The sequence below is a fragment of the Conger conger genome, chromosome 17, assembly GCF_963514075.1.
Source record: "Conger conger chromosome 17, fConCon1.1, whole genome shotgun sequence".
NCBI lineage: Eukaryota > Metazoa > Chordata > Actinopteri > Anguilliformes > Congridae > Conger > Conger conger.
The window spans coordinates 8,497,934-8,520,657 of record NC_083776.1 but is presented as its reverse complement, the minus strand read 5'-3'; the positions used below and the strand labels follow the sequence as shown (position 1 = coordinate 8,520,657).

The 22,724-nt window shown below is 42.0% G+C and overlaps 1 protein-coding gene across 1 annotated transcript in view; it reads left to right on the top strand.

Annotated features, from left to right (window-relative positions):
• epha6 (eph receptor A6) overlaps window positions 1-22,724 on the top strand; it is a 221,575-nt gene that overhangs the window by 628 nt on the left and 198,223 nt on the right. The gene's annotated exons all lie outside the window — the stretch shown is intronic.

Here is a 22,724-nt window from a genome sequence, read left to right as displayed (position 1 = left end):
CATGAAAGTGATGGTTGAACACTAAGGAGCATGCTGTAACGGGAATGATTGTTTATGTATACATTTCAATATCAGCCACTGATTTCGGCCATCTGCTTATTGAGACTGTTTAGCTTGCGATATTATTCAGTGAAGTAGATTGAAGGCATTGTACAACGGGCAGGTCTTGATTATTTTAAGTCGTCTTTTAATGTCACATTAGTAAATCCACGCTGACAAAGTATAGAAAAGTATTTTAATGTGTCAAGATGCATCGTTTACGTTGAATACATTGCGAATGGTGAATTTCCATTCTTGACTTGATGGTATTTTAACGTTCTAAAAATATAGATCAAGTATGATCGCTTTTTAATGGTAGTTCTACAATCAGCTGGAATGAGACAACATTTGTGAGGATATTCGGGATATAAACTGCTTTAAAAATAGACAAATAATGCCTACTTCACAATTCCCTAGATTTACAGTTAAATATCCATCTAATGTCTTGGTGCTTAGTTACTCCTTTAGAAAGTGACACCTTTCGTATACTTAATTATTAATTGTATCTAAATGTTACACTGATAACTGTTTCAGAATCAGTGGTTCATGGTCGCTGTATAACGCAGGCTTCCTTGGGATTAGGCATCCCCTGGCCAGTTGAACCACTCTTCAGAAGTGTTTAATGATCGAAGATCTGATATAACTCTAAAAATATGGTTACACCTCTGTATTTGTATGGGTACTGTCAAATAATTTGATAATACATTTGTTCTTTATGCAACTGTATGGTCGTTTAGTCTGTGTCTGTGTACGTGTTTGTGTCCGGGTGTGTGTGTGTGTGTGTGTGCATGTGTCTGTGCATGTGTGTGCGTGTGCACGGACATGTGTCTTTATGTGAGTTTGTGTCCGGGTGTGTGTGTGTGTCTGTGCATTGGTGCACGGACACGTATCTGTGTGAGTGCTTACACGTTTCTCTGGCGGGCATGCCTGTGAGCACAGGGATTGTGTGTCCGTGTGACGGCAGGACGCAGATGCTTGTCTGCTGATTTACCTTTTAGAATGCACAACTTAATAGAAATTGGTTCACTCTGTGAAACTGATTGTAGCTTTTAACCGCATGGATAGAGAAAAAACTTTAAATCAGGGAGTTGTTGAGTTCAAACACCATGTGAACCCAACAACACAACTCAGAGATGCCTAAAATCAGTAGAGTGTCTGCCTCCATTATCTATGGAGGGAAAAAGCCCTAGAATGTGATCATTATTCCATATCTCAAAGGGTCTCCATTTCATTCACACCTGCCCATAATTATTGGGCTGGTTTCACAGATAGATTAAACAAAGTCCTGGTCTAAAGTGAGTTTTGCGTGGAGAATCTCCATTCAAAATTTGTCTCGGACTAGGATTAATCTGTGTCTGTGACATCGTCCCATAATGTATTTTGGAAATCATATTACAGATGTGCAGACCTAAATGCATATTACCATGATCCTTATCACCTCCCCTAACCCCCCCATCAGCTGCTTGTGGTGGCGAATGTGTGTGTAAAAACATTTAGAGCAGAAAAAAGCATTTAGAAAAGATAAATTATCACATAATCATTAAACATCATTCAGCTCACTTCATATTTTATGCTTCATTTAATTAACCTCAGAAATTCAAAATTAACAGAAATCATTATTGAATACAAGCCACCCTCCTCTATTCTACTCACGATAGTCTCTTAATTAATCCACAAATTCTATGCAACGTACAGATGGTTTGCCATAAACCATTGTTCATAATTTTAGTCGAGCTGAACTTCATGAATAGGGCTGTTGCTTGAACACTAATTTAATTTTAGATGAGTCATTTATATAACAGATCGACTGGTATGGTGTCTTGAGTTTTTGTTGTTGGGATGGCAAACAGTTTAACAGAATTATTTTGCCGAATGTTAATTTAAAGGTACAATAGGTAAGATGTTTGTGTTAAAACATTGTTACAAGACCATTGTAAATCCCTTCCTATCATTGAAAAAGCCTCACTGACATGTTGACTCACCCTTTGCCTGTGTTTAAATTTGGGTTTCAAAATATACAGTTGACGGGCCGTCACTCTGTACCAAAACATCTATAGCTGTACAATAATTCAAGCTCATTGGTTGAAAATCGGTTCTAATTCCTACCGCCAATGGCGTTTCAACGTCCGTGCGTTTACAGAGAAGGGGGAGGGATAAACAGTGCAGTGGTTTGAAAGTGTTTGTTGCTGCTTTTCCTCTCTTGACCGTGAGAAGTCCGAAATAACCTATTGTACCTTTTAAGCTATTATGAAATGTGTGAGCTAGCTGACTGTTAGGGACATACCCTAATTGCATGAAGGAGCAGAGCAGCTCTTGCAATGAGAGAGAACCACTAGTGCTACCGTCAAGTCAGATTTCCTTTTTTGTTCTTTTTTGGGATGTGTGTGTGTGGGTGGGGGTTATGTTAATTATAAGTGCAGTTCATGCAATACTCACAGGATATGAGGCAGAATAAGAACCAAGCCATTTTCATCACAAAGAGCGGTCTTATTTCTCTTTACCTATGACATTTGGTATTATGGTCTTATGTCTATCTTGGCTAATAATGGGCTTGGCTACCAGCTTTCACTACTTGTAGCCCAGAGAGCTACCACTTAGATTTGACTTGACCTGGGTGTAATAACAGCTTGTCATCTGAACAAGCTAATTTTCTTCTGAATATCTTCGGTGGTGTTTAGCAAGCCTGAACTTGAGCCGCTACCCCTGGTGCCATTTTTAACTGAGGTCCTAAGAACTGCGTTCACTGACACCGAACATGCGTTACTTACCCGACTGAATTTACATTCTCAATTCCCTCTCGAATTCATAAGGCTATAACAATTGCACTGCAGTCATTTATGGTCTCTCATAAATAATAAAACGATGGATTGTGTTTTGTTGTGCATCTGTGCTGCATGCAGAGCCAGGGTGATTGACAGTGTGATGCAATCATTCAAATCAGTTGCCTTAGGTAACAAGACTTGGAGAGGGACGAAAAGGTAAACATGGTGCAGAAATGAGAGATTTGACAGCAGTTGGATGCCGTTTCAAAGACCAACCTATTTTTTCAGAGAACAGCTTAGTGGATGAGGTATGCTATGTAGCCATGCTTGGGGGAAAAAAGCAGAATTCTAATTTAAGCTACAGATCTGAGGTAATGTCACACCTTTATAGACTTTGTGGAAAATTGACCCTTTCTCAGTGGCAAACTGAAGTGTTTGAAGCATTGCGTTACAGTCCCTTAGCAGAAGCTCCTCTCCAGAGCGAGATAGAGCAGTGGAGAACATCAGTATTAGTATCAGGAATATGAACGTGCAATATCGCCTAGAAGGCCCATTTATGATTAATAAGTGCAATATTAAGCTAAGAAAATACAACCTGCCCGCACCTATACCCTACAACATTATACCAAAAAGGAAATTATTTCTGAAGTGGTGTCAGGGGAGCTGTGGTGCGGTCTGAAGAGGTGGGTCTCTGGGGCGAGGTTGAGATTGAGCGGGGTTTCCACTGTCCTAACTGCAGTGAGAAGCGTGTTGCACCACTGGGGGGCCAGAGCAGATGGTTGTGGGGGTGGGGGGGGTGACATGGCTGGGGAGGTTGTAGATCAGACCAGCACCAGCGTTCTGGATGTGCTGTAGAGGCCCAGTGGTGGAGACAGGGAAGCAGCTTCAGTATCTCCAGACAGAATGGCCCCTACATGGACTAAGAGTGCTGAGGAAGGGGCCGACTCTCCGGATGTTGTACAGGAGGAATCGGACCGCCCAACGCACTGCTGTGTTCTCGGAGAGGGGTCTCTTTGTTGCACAGCTGAGATTCGTGGACCGTGTAGAGGTTGACGCCGTGGTGCAGTCCAGGGTGAGGGAGAGGGAAATGGGGGGGATCGGGCGTCTCCGTTGTAGGCGAGTCCAGCTTCAGGCGACGGTTCGTCCTGCAGCTTGAACATGAAGCACGTACCACACATGAGAAGCGAGAGAGCAGAGAGAGCTGCAGTTTTTATAGATCGTGTCATTAGTTTCACTACAGGTCATTACAATCTGGTGGCCAGTGCCTGTGTCTTGTCTACTGTATTTCCCTGTTCATATAGCCAGTCTGGTCCACAGTGGTTCAAATGTTACTGTAAGCACATCTTCTACTTGTTGCCCTGGATGTTGTAGCCACACAGGCTTCATGTATGGCATGGTCAGCCTTAGCAGCAGACTCCTGTAGCTGGGCAGGAGATGCAGCCTCTGCGGGTACTCTATGGTCATAGTTTGTTTGGGGAAGGTTATTTTCATGGCGGTAGCTGTTGTAGACCGATGTAGAGGCAGCCGGTCCCTAATCGATTCGGTGGCAGTGTTGCCGCGGTAAATACCTAGGCTGGCACAGGGAACAGCAGGGAGAGAGGCACTGAGAGTGCAGTGCCCTTGTGTGCACTCTGCAGCTGAGAGGATTTCACGAAGAAGCCTCACACACAAGTAAAACCGCAAGCGCAGAAGGGCTTAATATGGCTGCCTAGAAGCTGTTTATCTATAGATTTTTGTGGCAGTACCTTGCCGTTCAGGACATCAGTAGGCTTATGGGTAACAGTAGGCCTGTCACTCATTAAATGGCCCCACCTCTTTTCTCTGCAGAAATCCTCTGTTTTGGAGAAACTTGAGCTTCCAGCAGTGCAGTTCATCCAGGTTTAAAACAGAAGCCACGGGGTCTGCTCCTGCTTATTTTAAACTTATAATCAAAAACCAATTTAGACCCAAGAAGCCAGGTGAAGTGTACAGACTGTGTAATCAGCTGCTTTAATTGCTCAGTGAGGTTCTGGGTAACAGTGAAAATCATCAGACCTTTGAAGGCTGGGGAGCCCCTTGTTTAAACCCCGCTCTCTCCGAGTGTATGTGTGTGTGCGTTTGTGTGTGTGGTGCAGTGTACTGGGGTATCCTGCCATTAAGGCCATATTACAGTTTTGAAATTCACACTAACAAACATTAACCCCTTAAATGTGGCTCCCCTCATTCCCGCACGTTAAGAGGAATAGAGAGTGAATGGTTTCACGAAAGCAAAGTGAAATAATTGATTAGAATCAGAGTTGACGGCCCCGTAATCAGAAAACATGGGTCACTGCATATAGGACCTTCGCTGTCACCGCCAAAGGTGTTTAACCTGATCCGTTATCAGCGCATTTGTGGTCAATGTGTTGTCAGATTTCACCGTTAAAGACATTTACCTTTGTTTCTTTTATCAATATTGACAGCCAACCTCTGAAGGTCAGCTTGTATCAGCTGTCGAATCTGGGAAACCCAGACACAGCTGCCATCAATGTGATGGCCTTAACCTCCCACTCCTTTGAAATATTTCCCCCTTGATACATTTTCAAACATTTTGCAGTTGTCACCGTTTTAGAATTGTAACAGGATTAAAATCTCACCATCTTTCTGTCAGTAGTGTGCAGACTAAACAAATGGCCTCCATTATTTTGGCTGCAAAGAAATAATTTGTCAGTTCAGGTGGACAGTTACTCAATTGGAATAACTGAATATTTGCTCCACTGCATATTATATACAGAAACAATTTAAAGTTTGGGACACAATACAAATGTATTCCCAAAGGCTTCATTGGACACTCAGTGAGCACTTTATTAGGTAATTATTAGATTTTATTGGTTCTGCTACTGAAAGGTTTGACCTGTTGTGTATTCAGAGATGCTCTTCTGCATAGCTTCCTGTCAGCTTTGACCAGTCTAGCCCTTCTCCACTGACCTCTCTCACTAACAAGGTGTTTTTGCCCGCAGAACTGCTGCTCACTGGATGTTTTTTGTTTTTTCGCACAATTCTCTGCAAACTCTGGAGACTGTTGTCTTTGAAAACCCCAGGAGGTTCTGAGTTCCTGTCTGGCACCAACAGTCATTCCACGGTCAAAGTCACTGAGATCACATTTCTTCCCCATTCTGAAATTTGGTCTGAAAAACGGCTAAACCTCTTGACCATGTCTGCATGCTTTTATGCATTTAGTTGGTGCCACATGATTGGCTGACATATTTGCATTAACCAGCTGGTGTACAGGTCTACCTAATGATGTGCTCATTGAGTGTATAACCACAATATTACCATGCTGTAATAACCTTATAAATTATTGAGCCAATGCTCTTTGAGAGTTGGAATAACACATGAGAATGTGCCATGTAAATAATCCCTCTCCACACGAAAAGCACCCAATTAAGAAAAATGAACAGCTTGTTAAAATTCTGGGATCGCAACTGTGGTTGGAATGAAAACCGGCATACACAAGGGCTCCCCAGGGCCGAGGTTGGGAACCACTGCCCTAATATTCTCAGGCTAAAGTGTGACAAAACACACCATGCATCATACTGATATTAGTATATGTGACTCATGTCTAATCCAACCACCTCACATCTTAATGTTGGACAAACTGTTAGGCAGCTCTGGACTGTAAGCACGGCAGCCGGATTGATCAGTGGCACACAAATGTAATGATATTTAGTTAATGGTGAACTATTATCCTGTTGTATTCTCTAATGGACAGACTGCATCATATAATAATCGAATCATTTTTTTATTTAGCTGATGCTTCAAAGTGACTTACAGTTGATTAGACTAAGCTGGGGGCAATACCTCCGGAGGTAATGTGGGGTTAAGGGCCTTGTTCAAGGGTCCTATAACTGTAGATGTTATTGTGGCAACAGCGGGGCTTGAACCACCAACCTTAAGGGTCCCAGTTATGTCCTTTAGCCACTAGGATACAGGCTGCGCCCCCAGTTATGTTGTGATTTACCCAGCTTCGCGGTAGCTGCCGGTGCTGGAGCCGCAGACACAGAACCTCACGGGGCACGTACGTACCGCGGACACTGAGCGTGACGCCTGGGACCGTCCCCAAGGGTCCCGGGACTCGCCAGGCCCACACGGGCGCGGAGCTGAGCCCCCGCGTGTGTCAATAAGAGCGACAGGCTGGGGGTGAAGGGTAGGCCCCCCATCCATCTGCTGGGCTTTACTGATCAATCAGCCTCAGCCAGACTCTGTGTTTGCACTCCCCAACATATTTATAAGCCTTAGCAGACAAGCTGGCCGGTCTATTTTTATCCCGCGCTGAAATTCCCATCAGGCTACGGGGGGATTGGCAGGGTCCACATCTCCTCTGCAGAATGTAAACTCCACGGCGAACGAGGGGGTAGAGGCAGTTCCCTCCGCTTTGGCATGCGCGGGCATGATGGGAAGGGCGATGCGGGCGGTAAACGGCGGTGTCTGCGTAGCGTTCTGCGGACCGCCGTGTTCCTTTCATCACTGCAATTTTGAGTGATATGCTGATAGCCCGATTACCGCCCAGGGAGAAACTGAAAGATTCATTTTCATCGAAAGGGTTTTTTTGTTTGTTTTATTTTGTAAGGTAAACAAAAAAATCACAACAAGGTGTCGTGTTTAGATGCTGCTATCTGTATAAAAATCCTTGCCTCAAACAGCTACTCTGTCTTTTTTTTTTTCCCCTCTGGATTTTGGACCCACGGTCACAAGCTAGCCTATTTTTAAGGAAGATGGTTTGCTTTAGTTGGGCAAGTACCGCTGTCTACTCAAACCTGGGTGTCAAGTTAGTCCCCAGATGGCTTCCACGTCACGTGCCCTTTTGTTTACAAAACCTCATCTGACTGGCATCCCGCCAGCATGGAATGTTTTTCAAACCTGCAGTCATTCATTGCATGTCTGCCGTCTTTGTTTTTGGGAGTGATCATTATAAAACTGAATGACTGATTTGGTCTATTGAAAAAGAAAACCAAAATGAATTATGAACTAAATGCAACCTGATGCGCGTGAGTTTTATTTGCATGGATGTGGGTGATAAAATGGCGGCGTTGGCACGGGCGCGGAGCGGCGAGCCGTCAGCAGTGATCAGGTGTTGTTAGGCGGCGCGCGTTAAAAATAGACCCAAATGGTTAATTAGATGTTCTTGGGCAGCCCAGACTGCTGGCAGGTCATGTTACAGGATCTATTAGCACTGCTGCTCCCAGAGGCTTCCTCCCAGCTATCGCTCCCGCCAGACAGGTAGGAGCGCGACTTAGCGGGCAACTCACACATTCAGGAGGCCCTATTGCAACGACAAAAAAGTCTGAAGGTGCTACCTCTTAATTTTACAAACTGTAAATCGTGAATATAGCGATGTTTCGATATTTCTGTTCATGTTGCCATTTCTATATTTAACAGAATGTGCCTGCAAATAAGATTTAGACTATAATTTTGAATAATGTTTTACTGAATAATTTAATGGAACAGTAACTGATACCTAGATTATCACATTGAATGTTTTGTCGGGAGTTTTAGTTTATACGAGTGACGGGCGATTTGATGTCGTCACTGTCATCATTGTGCCCATTGCTTAGACGCGTTGTTTTGAACCATCGCTGACTCTGCTGTCATGATTACATTACATTAATGGCATTTGGCAGACGCTCATATCCAGAGCGACGTGCAGTTGATTAGACTAAGCAGGAGACAGTCCTCCCCTGGAGCAATGCAGGGTTAAGGGCCTTGATCAAGGGCCCAACGGCTTTGCACATCTTATTGTGGCAACATTGGTCATGTACAGGTCCTAGTCATGTACCTTAACCACTACGCTACAGGCCGCCCATGATGATGCAGTGGAACATTCCTATCTCCTGTAAGAAGCTTGAGCGAAGTGTAATACCTGTAACTGTAAACTGGCCATATACATCAACCAGCCTAAAGCAGGGAATACACCACGCTGATGGACACGTGACAGCAGGGGCACTGGTCAGGAGTCCTCTGTCCTGACTTTCTGATGAAGTGTTCACACTGCCCCGATGGTCACCTCTATTTGCATTCTCTGCCTCAGCGAACATAAGTGGTCATTTAGCCTCCAGCAAGTGGATTGAGTTCAGAGGGACTCCCACCTCTTTTTTTTAATCTCCTTCCCTGGAAATAGAATATAAACATTTTGAGTAGGGTTGTTGGCATGGTCCTCATAACAACACTGCATAAAAAGCTCTCCTGTAGACTCCTTTATCTTCATTTATCCACCTGGACAGGCGCATGCAGGTCCTGATAGTGTAAGCGGCTAGAAATTAATTCGGGTTTTGAAAACTGTGCCAACTGTGCTTGAAGTGGGGGAAAAGTAAGTGCCGGTACTCAAGAAGTCCCAGTACTTTCTATTTTTGAGCCAAACTAACGTTGCAAAAAAACAGGTTCCATTGCAGCTGCCAACATTTACAGAAACATACCGATGGGTCAGGAAAGCCGTTTATCAAGTTGTTTATGAACAGATATACAGGTTTACACGCAGTTTGTAAATTGCATCAGGTGGATGTGCTCAGAATTCTTAATTCCATAGATGGTCTCAGGTGCTGTCAGGTGTTGTCGGACTTTTCCTTTTACTTTGGCGGTAAAAATGTACAAATGCAAACCAGCAGACTAATCGTCTTATTGTAATAGACGCGCAAACACCAGGCAGACTGTACACCGACAAATACCTTACCTTAAAACAAGGTCAAATATGGAAGACCTCACATTTGTTGAGAGTTTGACAGATATAATGACGGTGTTTCTCTGCCTGTATTCTGCCGACCGGGTGGACTACAAAGATGCCATTAGTGGCTCCACGGACGTGTGTTTACACATTTACAGTGCACTCACTATCAAAGTGCAGAGATAATGGAATGTTGGTTACCATGCAGTGATATCCATCGGCCAATCACACATCAGCTAACTGTAAACTGGCCATTAAGCAACCGTAGTTGAAAATTTTGTTTCAATTTCGAGTTTCGAATTTCAATTTGTTTCTCTGTCATGCTTTTCGGGTGTGCTTTCCCTACTGCTTCAGAAGAACAAATAATGTACAGTCAAATTCACCTAACCAACCGTTTTTGTAAGAATAGGCCATATCACAGCTGAAAGTGCATCTAAAAATCGTGTCTGGCTGTTGCATCGTTACTTCATAAACTAATTTGACTGAGAATCAGGGTCACTGGCCTTTCTGTACAATTCATATGAAATCCTAAATGAATGTCTCATAGGCTGACAGTACATGTTGCTCTTCTTGTTGTAATTAGTATATCTATGCAGGGTTGTTGAAAGAGTTTCCATCAGCACTGTTTATGCTGTTCTAATCAAACACCTCTTTGCACGGATGAAAAGATTAGCTCTCCCATTTGTCCCTCGGAGCGAACCGATAAGGCTGTTTGTGGTCTCCCTCTTTCAGCCTCGTATGCTAATGTGATGATAAAGCTTTGATAGAAAGGCTTATCTCGCATAAGGTTATCCGCAAATCCCATACTGATCATTTCCAAATGAGACGGGATCCTGATTGCTGAGGAGGACAGGGAAAACCGCGAAAATGAAAACAATATATACATACCTTCTGGTCTTATGAATGGCCTTACTGGGACATGTTGGTTATTGAGCTCTCATTAAGCCCAATAAAAATAAATATTCACATTTTTTTATTTTTGGACTAAAGAGGTCAAGACAAATGTATTATACTTGAGGATAAATGTGTTATAATCTTTGGTTGTGGATATTTGATTGGTTATGTAATGTATGAGCAGTACGGACTGTAAAAGACTGAAGAAATTTGTACCAGGAACTATTGATCCTAGTAGCTTTTTGATTACTCTGTCCTCAAAAGGTGATATGTCCTTCCTGTCTGTACACTTTACAGGACGTGTGTATTAAATAGCAAGGAACCAGTTTTAGTGGAGACTTTCTTTCTGTGTATTATTTTCTGCATAATTTTCATCACATTCTGGCATCCATTCGCCTCTTGTTCTAAGGCGTAAGCAATTATTTATGATGATTTATATCTCCCTGCAACAAGCTAGAAACCACACAGAATCTTTTAAAGCATGTACAAATGACCATGCTGGAAAATATGGTACATGTGCTGGATTTTTCCTCACCACCACTACTGTAATTTTTCTATTGGCCAGGTACAATTTGAAACAAATGTTACATACAAAAATTGTGAAAATCATTTGAATTTTTTATTATGATTATTTTTTGTTGAAACCAGGTGCAACCCATTTCCTCCATTCCAGTACTCCACAGAACCCCCCGAAAATACTCTGTGAATCCAGGCACACCCCTTCTCCTTTTAGCAAATAAAACCGAAACCAGTTTAACATTCAGACAGTAGATTATTGCTAGAGATTAGCTACGGAATTGATTTCTGTGTTGATGCATTTCAAATCGCAATGATGGCTGATCAAGAGCAATTAGTAAATAATGACTTTCAACAATACAATTTGCAAGTATAATTTCCCGCGGTCCTCTGAGAGAGGCCGGGCCAGACCGTTTCATTCAGGGCTTTGCATGAAGGTTACCCGGCCTATGGTGAGACACAGGACTACAAGAGGATTTAAAATTAGCTTGAGTGCTCAGGCATGCAAACAAATGAAGGACTTATTGAATTGTCGTACAATGAGCTATCCTGTAATGGCCTGTGAGCGTGTTGAGATGATCAGTGCTGGTGTTTGAGCAGAGAGAGGAGGGGAGGGAGGTGTTGGATTGTTTCCTAACGTGACTGGGGAGAGTCACTATTCTGCACCGAATGTGGAAAAACCTGGAAAGGAAAAAAAAAAAAAGGAGAAAATCCTAACTTTATCCTCTTAGGTCATGTATTAGAATTTCGGCACGTATTTTTCTTGTTTTTAATTTATTGATATTTAAATGCTGCCTTATAGATTCATGATTCCATTAATTAACTTAAACAAGTGCATAAGTGACTGTGACTGTCTGTTTGCTCATCAGTCCATTGATTCGTAGGGATATTACATTTGTTTTCTAGTCTTTGGATCCATGCTTTTTTTTGTCATTGCTTTTACCCCAGGCTGGCCGATAAAGCCTAAAATTATCACTGAACGTCCAGGTTCAGTTCCCTGGTGTGGAGTACTGCTGCTGTACTCTTATGCAGAGGTGCTTAACCTGAATTCCTTCAGTAAACTCAGCGGTATGAATTGATTGCATGTCAATGATTCTAAGCGGTGTAGGTCACTCTGTGTGCTAAATTCCTCAAAATGCTATAAACAAGATTATTTTTCAGCTCAAGATTCAGTTTAAGGTGTGATAGAGGAAGCCTGGAGAAATCTGTGTTGATTTGTGGTTAAAATATAAAATTATTAGATGATTACAATTGTGTGTGTGTGTGTGTGTGTGTGTGCGTGTGTGTGTGTGTGTGTGTGTGTGTGTGTGTGTGTGCTTGTGTTCGGAACATTGAAATTGATTCAAATGAAAATACTGAAATTTGAATAATTTATTGGAATGTGTATTTGTGTTACTGTACCAATAGCCTTATAAAGACAGGATATCACTTTGTTGCTATTGGTAGTTTTAGTTGGTAACTAATCAGGCAAGCTGTCAGTTTTACTTTTGTGCTCATAAAAGGGAAACATTTTAAACTAAGTTAATGTCATAAATGTAGCCGGTGCGTGATGATTGCAGAGAAACTGAGTACTGTTGACCAATAAAAGCAGTAGAAGGAGGTCATAAAATGTGGCATCAGCGAGAGAACATTTAACAGGCAGCAGTCAGCTGTGGCTGCTGAGGTGACTGCCTGGTACCTTTCAGTACTTACAGCACTGTTAATGGGCAAATGCACCTGTTAGTGTGGTTACAGAATGCATTCAACACATTTTATTGCATACTGGAAGGTAGCTTTTTGCCACTCTCTCAGAAATTTGCTCCCAACTTGTGAATTTAACACTGAGCCAAAACACAATTTTGGGGAAAGGAGCCTCCCCAGTTTTTATTTTTATTTTTATTTTTTTTAAATCAGCCAATTTCTTTGACCTTGGAGGATACACTCTTCATAGTCACTTTCATTCCCCAAACTGACTCATCTTGCGGCCTTGACCAACAGGCACATTCTTGGGCATTCTTGAGCAGTTTTTCTGATTCTCGACCATTTGCAAGCTGTTTGGTAGACTTATTTCTGCCGTGTGATTGGCCCTCCGTCCACTGGACCAATGGTGTCCTGCAGTATGAAGGTGAATGGTGCTGTTTACCCAGTAAGTGCTAAAGTTTCCAACTTGTATTGCAATACAGTAACAGGCCTTGAGTTTTGTCAGTTTTGGGAAATATAATTTGCACAGCCAAGATTTCCTCAGCCACCAAGGCCACATCAGAAGGCCTCAAGGCCAAAACGCATATCCCTTTCATAGAAACAAAACTCACAAAAGAAAGGCACATACCAGTGTGAAACCAAATGTGTCTGCACTATACAACAAAAAATGATAGGCTTTAAATAGTTTGCTTTCACTGGGTTTTGTTTATATTATCCCTATTTTTCAATTTTTGCCTGATCCTGCATCTGTCTTGTCATCTATGCTTTTATCCAGTTTTGTATATTGTTATTTTACATGTTTATTTGTTTTTCATGTCTTACATTTTATTTTCACAAGGCTGGCCATCACCATTATGTAAGCACAATGGTACATGCTGCTCAACACCTTCACTTTGTGTAGTTGAAAAAAATCTATATTTCCATGTGTAGGGGTGGTCAACTGCATTTTTCCTCCAGATGACCTCATGGTCATATACTCTAGATTATAAAGCAAGGCACAAATAGCCATACAGGTAGCCATGCAGCCAAGGGTTAATTTTAGAAGGGTGTTGCAGCCAGGATACAGGACGTCCACGCCTCTGTTCTCTGGGTGCAGTTTGGGCTCTGCAGCTATCAGATTGTACTGTATTGTAGGTTCCTGAAACGCTTTACAAATTGAATGCTCAAGCTGAGAATGTATGTGGATCATCATGGATAAAGAGATTACCGTCTGGCTGACCTTACCTGGGCTACACGTTGAGGGCACCTGTAATTTACAGCGTGGTGGCTTCTGACTGTGCTCCAGATCTCTGCTGTTTGTAATTCTGGTGAATATGCTCCTAGGGCTCCTTTATTGACATAAGCACCATCCAGTGGATTAAACCAGCCCACTTTGGGGCCGTGACTTTGCACAACAATGCAGATGAGTGGTGCTGCTGTCGATGTCTCAGTATCTTGGTTTGGGTAAATTTGATCGGCAATTGAGATTTAGAAACTAGAATGTAAGCTTTCTAACGATACCAAAGTTAACGGGACACAGGGAGCTTTTTTGTGGGCCACCAAACCATGTTTTTGAGAGAAAAATGCTTTTTTGTCAGAGTTACGTGAGGCAGGGAGACTACCGACACTGGACGAAACTCTGGGGCTATAACTTGACATTTTACCTATAAACCCTTTAAAACTATATTTTTACTCTTGACATGAAGACATACAGACCATGAGAGCAAATGCTTTAAAATGTAGCCACAAACGCAGCTGATGTGGTTGTTTGTGACTGGTAAACGGTGACAGGCTGGCTAGCCTCCAAACAATGCGCGGTGTTACTTTCACTTTGACGTTTTGCTTTTAAAAGCTTAAAAGCTATATTTTTACTTGCGTGCATTACGACGTGCAGTTTATGAAAGCCAAGATATCGTTCAATAAAATGAAGACAAAAGCCTAAAACGCCCAAAAATGAAAATTTTTACATAAACATAGAATCGATTTATGTGAAATTAGCTGTTGCAACTTACGACTGGGGCGGCACGGATGGTGCAGTGGGTAGCACTGCCGCCTCACAGCAAGGAGGTCCTGGGTTCGAATCCCCGTCGGCCGGGGCCTCTCTGTGCGGAGTTTGCATGTTCTCCCCGTGTCTGCGTGGGTTTCCTCCGGGTACTCCGGTTTCCTCCCACAGTCCAAAGACATGCAGGTTAGGCTGATTGGAGAGTCTAAATTGCCCATAGGTATGAGTGTGTGAGTGAATGGTGTGTGTGCCCTGCGATAGACTGGCGACCTGTCCAGGGTGTATTCCTGCCTTTCGCCCAATGTATGCTGGGATAGGCTCCAGCCCCCCTGCGACCCTGATCAGGATAAGCGGGTTCAGATAATGGATGGATGGATGGAACTTACGACTGATTATGATAGAACAAATCACAAATTTATTTGAAAATAAAATTCTTGTTGACTTGCGCCTGATGGGACAGTCTCTCTGACTGTGGCTGGTCTCCTGGTATTGACTGCAGACCAGGGTCCTGTGCATGGATTCAAATCAGACCAAATGTCAAATCTGCGGCACGTTCCGCCCACATCGGCGAACTTGAATTAAGTCATTCTAAATATTTAATACCGCCTCAATATTTTTTTTTCATGTTATTGGGGAAAGTAAAACTGAATTTGGAAACGTGAGTATAATTCGGCCCCCAGACAAAATGTGGGTTGGGACAGATGTAATATGATTTGTATCTTCCAGCCAAAGTGCTCCTGTAATTCTGTTTGAGGAAGTGTGAGTAACTTCAGCTCATCACTTCCCGGCTCTGTAATCGCCCAGTGTAGCAGAGATTAAATTAGAAAACCATGCCAGGAAAAGAAGTGTGTTCCCCAACCCGATCCCCTAAGACTCCCCACGCCCCAGCCTCATTCACCTTCTCTTAAAAAAAAATCAGAGCAGCAAGGAAAATCCCTATAGCAATTGCATGTTAGCATGCACACAAACACACATGCTTACATGCACACTCTCGCACATGGAGCATGTACATACTGTGTATGCACGAATGGGCATATGTTTGCACACACGCATTCACACGTAAGTATTCACATATGCACCCGCACGCACAGTCACGCAATGGGCCGGGAGGAAAATGAATGTAACCAGGCACATATCGAGCTGCAAATGCACCATTACGTGCAGGAAATGGGATTCTCCAGATACGGTCTGCCTCTCTATCTCTGTTCCAGAAATGCTGACCTTTGACCGTAATCTCCTGATGCCACTGTACCTACTTGCATGACAGCGAGGTTTAAAAAATGAAGGTTTAATCATGAGTTATTAATTACGAGTCTTATCGTTTATACGGGCTGTTCCTATTCCAGGCATACGTGGGTTTGTATGTGTCTGATGTAACCTCTACAAAATACTGTTTATGCAAAATGTGAGCTGTGGATTTTTCCCACTGCATTTAGATGTGTACCCTAACTCCACCTACAGTAAAACAGGTACAGAAACTCACACCGCAGGTCTCCTTTTTTTCTGCTGCCTTTCATCTCCTCCAAATGAGGCCATACATTTTAAACGAAGACCTTTGTTTTCTCAACAGTTCGTTATGTTGCACTTTCATACTGAAAATAGGTTTATTTTCCACCGAGTAAAAGCAGTGAACTATAATCAGTCTCGGTCTCATTGTCCTCTCCATTGCAAAATGTGGGTCATATAAGTGGTCATATTAGAGGTAAACCCATGGACAGACACGTGGGAGTGAGCACTTCACTTCAAGTTCATTATTCTTGCAGATATGGCTCAGGAGCTTCAGTTAATGTTTACATCAAGAATTGGGAAAAAATGCGATCTAAGTAACTTGGACTGATTGTTGGTGCCAGACAGGGTGGTTTGCGTATCTCAAATTGCTGATCTCCTAGGATTTTCACACACAAGTCTCTACAGTTTGCTGAGAATGGTGCAAAAAGCAAAAAACATCCAGTGAGCAGCAGTAGAGAGGTCAGAGGAGAAGGGCCAGACTGGTCAAAGCTAACAGGAAGGAGACCGTAAACGCAAATAACCACAAATTACAACAGTGGTATGCAGAAGAGCATCTCTGAACACACACATGTATCTAAGTGGATAGTCTACAGCAGCAGAAGACTAGAAGAAAAAAATACCTAATAAAGTGCTCACTGAGTGTATGTACAAATTGCAATATATTAAATTATACTACATAGCGGATATTTAATTTAACTGATACCATTGACTCATCGGTTTCTTTTTCTAATTGTAACATTTTGAGAGAGGTGAGATGCAGCAATGTGGAGGCTCATTCTCCCTTCTTGCATTGCTCAACAGTTCCCAAATAATGCCAGCTTTTTAAAATTTTATTTCTCAAGTCTTTTTCTGCTCCTGTAGCCGTACATATTTGAGATGCATACGAGGCTTAATTGAGATCTTATATTGCATCTGAGAAGCAGAGCGCATAACAATGAGATGCGATTTTTCTTCGTCAGTTCTCTGTGTTCACCCTTAGGCGTTGCAGCTCTGCCAGATTGAATAGAATCCTGCCATTGCATCACACCTTCTCCAGTCTTTTCCTCTGAAAGTGTAATCAGAATAACATTTGTGTCACAAAAGACGCATGAAAGTGAAATATTTTGGTCTCTTTTTTTTCCCCCAACTAATGCAAGTGTGTGTGTGTGTGTGTGTGCGCTCCCATTAAAATCAAATGTGCTTCACAGAAATTAACATTTATTTCAGACTACATTTTTGTCCAAATATATGCCACATGCCTTATCTGTCCGCAAAAAAAGAACCGTGTACATGAGAGAAATTCCATTATTGATTTTGTGCATTCATTATTCACATTCATTCCAGAGGTTATCTCTTCCTTTAAGTCGGTGACCGAAATTCAAGTTCACAACTGAATCGTGTGTAAAAAAAAAAAAGAAAAAATGCGGGTAAGCTGCAGCTTGTGCTGTATGTTATTGGTCTAGGGCTTGTTCTATTAAATTATTCATGTGGGATATTCTGAGCTGTCTGACTGCAGAAATAAAATAAGAGTCCTGATTATCTGGGGACTGGCTGCCACCGCTGCTGGAGACGGCAGGCTATCAAGCCCGGACTTGCACTGAGCGTTTTCTGAAGGTCCTTACGCGGGTGAACGCCAGACACTATAGTTTCCATAGGGGAATTCTGCATTCGCACCGCATGCAAAGCCGCACTGTGAAAACCGAACGTCTTCATGTGGCGCGGTGGGGAAACGTAAACCGCAGTGCATGGGCTGGGAGTGTTGTATCCGAGCATCGAGCATCTGTGTAGCTCCATCCGGAATGCAGCTGCATTAGAGAGCACCAGAACATACTGTACGAGCCATTACTGTATGTACAGTTACTGTAACTGGAGTCAGGCCACACTAGTAGGGCCTTCCACATATAAATGGAAGCTTTTAATGTACTGTATTACAGAAGGACATTTCAGCGGTCCATCACCTTGTGGGTAGACACCAACTACCAAAACTATCAAAAAATATTGGGTCACAATGGAATTACTCTTAGTAATGGGATCTCGTACAGTGTTTTTGTGATAGTTGTGGCCCAAAATGATCGACTTTGTAGCTAATTTGCAAATTGTGATCCAATTTCCGACCTTTTTTCTGGTTATGTTGCAAAAAATTGCAGGAATGTTAAAGAATGGCCAGTCTGCTGGGAAGAAATGGTGATTGTTTAAGGAACTCCCCAACAATCATAATATATAGGCTAGTTTCAGTGAGAGTACAACATGTTTTGGTGCAGGTAGACAGAAGGCTAAGAAAAATTAATGTAAATAGGCTAAATGTGAAACTAATAGGCTACTTAATACAGTAAGTTCCCAGATTAAATCAGACCTTCAAATGGGGTCACAATGAATGGTGAGCTTATTTATAATGGGAAATGCCATTCATGGATGTTAGCATTGGATGAACAGATTTAAACTATGACAGAGATGATCGCTAAGAGAGATGGGAACTTACCGGTTTTATAGTCCAAGCATTCAACTATTAAAACTGTTCATAGATAAAATCCACAGCACACAGAAATCCTCCGTCAAATTGTGATATTTCATATTCTTGACATGACCCCAAACAGCACGGCTGTAGGCATCTAGTGATTTGTATGTTTTTATTTGATGTTTATGTTGGGTTTCTCACCCAGATGTACGCAGATGTCTGAACTGAAGGCTAGGCAATTTAGTAGAGTACACTGACAGGAGGATGGCAGGAATGGGTCTGGCATTTCAATTTTAATGTTTTTATCATAGCTCTCTTGGTCTTGTACCGATAAACCTTTATCACAGTTGGAGCCGCTGTACTGATGAGCCCTCAATATTACTCATGTTGGTTTTGCTAGCTAGCACCGTCTCTGCTGTTCACATTCAGTGTGCTTTCTGACACAAGTTTGTGCGTACAGCTTCAAAGTTTGCGAACATTGATTTGTTGAGGTGTGATTTGATCTGGGCTCATAACAATAGTGGTCTAAATTTGTGAGCTATGACAATTTTCTGCAGAAATATTGTGGGGATTAGACACAATTGTAAGCTTTCGGAAATAATGCAGGGATTGGGTGAATTTGCATTCATTCTTGCGATCACAGTACAGCGCCGCCAGGAATTTGCCATCTTGTGAAGTACAATGAATTTTAGTACAAAAAACCCCCAAAAAACATTTAACTATTTCTAAAATGTGTCACTTCTCAATCGTAGCCTCTTTGTTTACCTTGGTTAAGCATCACTTTTAACTTATACACGCTTATACGCCGCTGTGTACGCAATAATATTGGCAATAGATGCATCATGAATTTTTCAAAAATCTGCTCGTGGCATGTGACATCTACTGGGCAAACATTTGCCTGGAATATATTAAACCTGAGGTGGTTTGGATGTTTGCCGTCTGTTGTATTTGAGTCTGAATGTTTGCCACCCTCACAACACACTCCAAACATGGCTCGTTTCGTCTCCGCTTCACCCTGACAATCGGCTGCTGCTGTCGGCCATCCCTACATTCACATTTATGTGTTGAATTTACATTAATTTATTTAAATAATTCCAAATTACAGTAATCCAATCTGCATAGAGACACAGGCATCGAATAGACCCAGCAATGTTCTAGGAGAACGGAAATTATTTGCTTATGTGGAAACACCAATTTACTTTAATTTTGTTCTTTTGTCGGTTTTGGCGGTGATGTGACTCATCAGATCCGTTACCGTTACCGCAGCGGTGAATGGCACGCAGTCCTGACGGCGCTCGGGCTGATGTACGAGCCGAATTCACAAATATGGCGCAGCTTATTGATAGAGATCATAATTAAACTGGTCCTTAGAGACAAAGGAAATTGCACATTCATCATTTCAAATTGGCCCAGAGGCAGACAGAGGACCTGTGAACGACTGCTCTCTCGCACGATCGTGATCGGGGTCTATTAACGCCCGCCACCCCACCGCCTTCAGCGAACATATCCCGGGCTGCCGCGCTTTCTTAACAAGGACCCACTTTAAGTGAAGTGCCCTGTGTTGAAGCACGTGCGTTTCCTCCGTGCTTTAGTATCGTAAATGTGTATAATAGATGCACATGGTGCGGCCTGTAGCGTAGTGGTTAAGGTAAAGGACTGGGACACCCAACGTTGGTGGTTCTAATCCCGGTGTAGTCACAATAAGATCCGCACAGCCGTTGGGCCCGTGAGCAAGGCCCTTAACCCTGCATTGCTCCAGGGGAGGACTGTCTCCTGCTTAGTCTAATCAACTGTACGTCGCTCTGGATAAGAGCGTCTGCCAAATGCCAATAATGTAATGTAAAACATGGTGGTGCATGGAATTAATGTATGAGTGGTGTTTCTGAATGGAGAAAGTGTTTGTCCAAAGGACAATACATACATTATACATATTATTTTTATTATTATTATTATAAATTGACATTATAAATAATTGGCAAAAGGTTTAATCTTTTGTGCTGCAGATAATGGAGAAGGTGGCTACAGAAATTAAAATGGTGATCTCTGAAAAGCGAATCTCTACCTGACCCGCCCGGTTTGCCTCTTTTCCTCCATTAACGCGTAGTTAAGAGCAGATGTTTCAGTGCTATTTCTGGCTTCCAGCACTTTGGCTGTATTCCATCGGAGAGGATATAGATTGTAGGAAGCATTAAGTGTACTGACAAATCATGGCAATCGTCCCAAATGTTTCAGTTAATATGAATTGCCGAACACGGGAAAAATATAATTGGTACCCTTAAGATTAGTATTTAGTAGTTAGTTTGTTCAATTATTCAAGAGCTGCACACGTTCGGCACACAGATTTACCCTTTTCAGAGTGCTGTCAGGGAGAAGAAACTCCAATGATACAGCTCAGAAATCCCTTAAAATGGTCCCACACAGTTTTTACACTGGCGATGACCAAACCTATAAGTCATTGGAAACCTCTCAAACAGGGTATAGGTCATTTCCATGTATTTTCTGGTACGTAGAGAGGTGTGTTAGTTGTGAAAAAGATGTGATTGAAGAGGTGAATAGCTATAAAAGAAGGGCAGCCTCCACATGTGTAGAGGGGCCGTGGCAGAAGGGCAGAAGAGACCGCACCGAGGAAACACTCACTTCAATATCCTGTTAATATATCTGTGGAAATAATACTTCGCGAATGCATCCAGTTCTCTTTGAACTTCCTCTGAACTTTTGCTATCGACCACATATAATTTATTCATACCATATGCATATAAAACAATCCAGGACTCCAGAGTAATTTGCTCATTAGATCAGCCCCAGATTATTTTTGTGATATCATTCATGGTAATGGACTGCTGCTGAGAATGCCAGTCAGACCAGCTATTGTTGCTGAGATAAATCATTCAAAATGGTATGAAGTGTCTTCTGTGAAGGGTGTTATTCACACCAATTTTCACACATTTAAATATTTGTGGACACGTTGATTCATTTTAATTGACAATTTTTTCCCCCAAAATCTGCAACAAATTGCTATCTTTGGAGGTTGGGGTAATTTGTTTTGAATGCAATCCTAAATCAATGCATATTTTCATTGTTGTCTTTTGAAAATGTAATCAAATGCAGAGGAATTTCTCAATGTTCCAAAGTGTGACAAAATGTAATTTCCCCGAGCACTGTGGCCGTCTGCCTGAAATGAAAAGGGGAAAATGACAGGAAATGCCTAAACAGATTTTTTTAACCCCTTAAGTCTCGCAGGCCAGAGCTGGACCGGTGAGGGTATTTATTTTTTTTTTTGCATCTGTTCCTTTTTTTAGGGCACAATTTTCAATCACTGTGGTAACAGGATATACTGTGTGAGCTTTAGAACTCACGGTTCATTCTGTAAATTTTAATTTTAATTTTTTATTTTTAGATGCTATTGCTTTAGCGACAACAGTTCCTTATTGTGTAATATGTGAAATAAGGTAATGTCAGTGTCCTTTTCAGGACAAGTGTCCAGTGGACCAAACGCATAATAGTTTCTCATTCTACAAATGTGCTAACTTGGAGAAACATTGATGGAATGTCTGTTTTTTACTTTTTTGTATTTTTTCAGGGAAGTTATCATTGTTGTCCGTTTCACCATTTTATACTTCTACAAAAGTACTTGCACATAGAAATTCTATTATCTACATAGTGGTCACCCACTAACCACAGCAAATTCCTTGCATGTGAAAACTACTTTGCAAATAGCGTGATTCTGATTCTGATTCTGATTCAGATTTTGTATAGGCTCTCGCAAATACGATGAGCCCAAGTACAACCGGCTCTGACCAGTATTTCTAACATGGTTGCAGAGAAAATACCCTACCCCCATCCGTGTGTAAGAAAATTCAGCATAACTCCCACTCATCAAAGGGCATGTTACTGAAGTGATGACTAAGAACTATTTCAGCTACTTACATTGTTTCCAACGGTGTATAATTAGTTAGACTTGCAAATAACACCGCAACGAAACCGTAGCTGTTGCGCTTCAGCGAAAAACAGTTCTTGAGATTTTATGCCAAAAAAAGGTAGACTTTTTAACAAGAATTTTAATTAAAAAAATATTTTTTTTACGATGCCTCTATCTAAATAGAGGACTTCCTTTGGAGAAGTTCCAATTAATCTCTCTTCTGAGTGAATGTTTTTCAGGAAGGCTGTGAAAACATAGTTCACAGCTCAATGGTGGGAATGTTCAGTGACGTGACCCCATTTTCTATCGGTGAG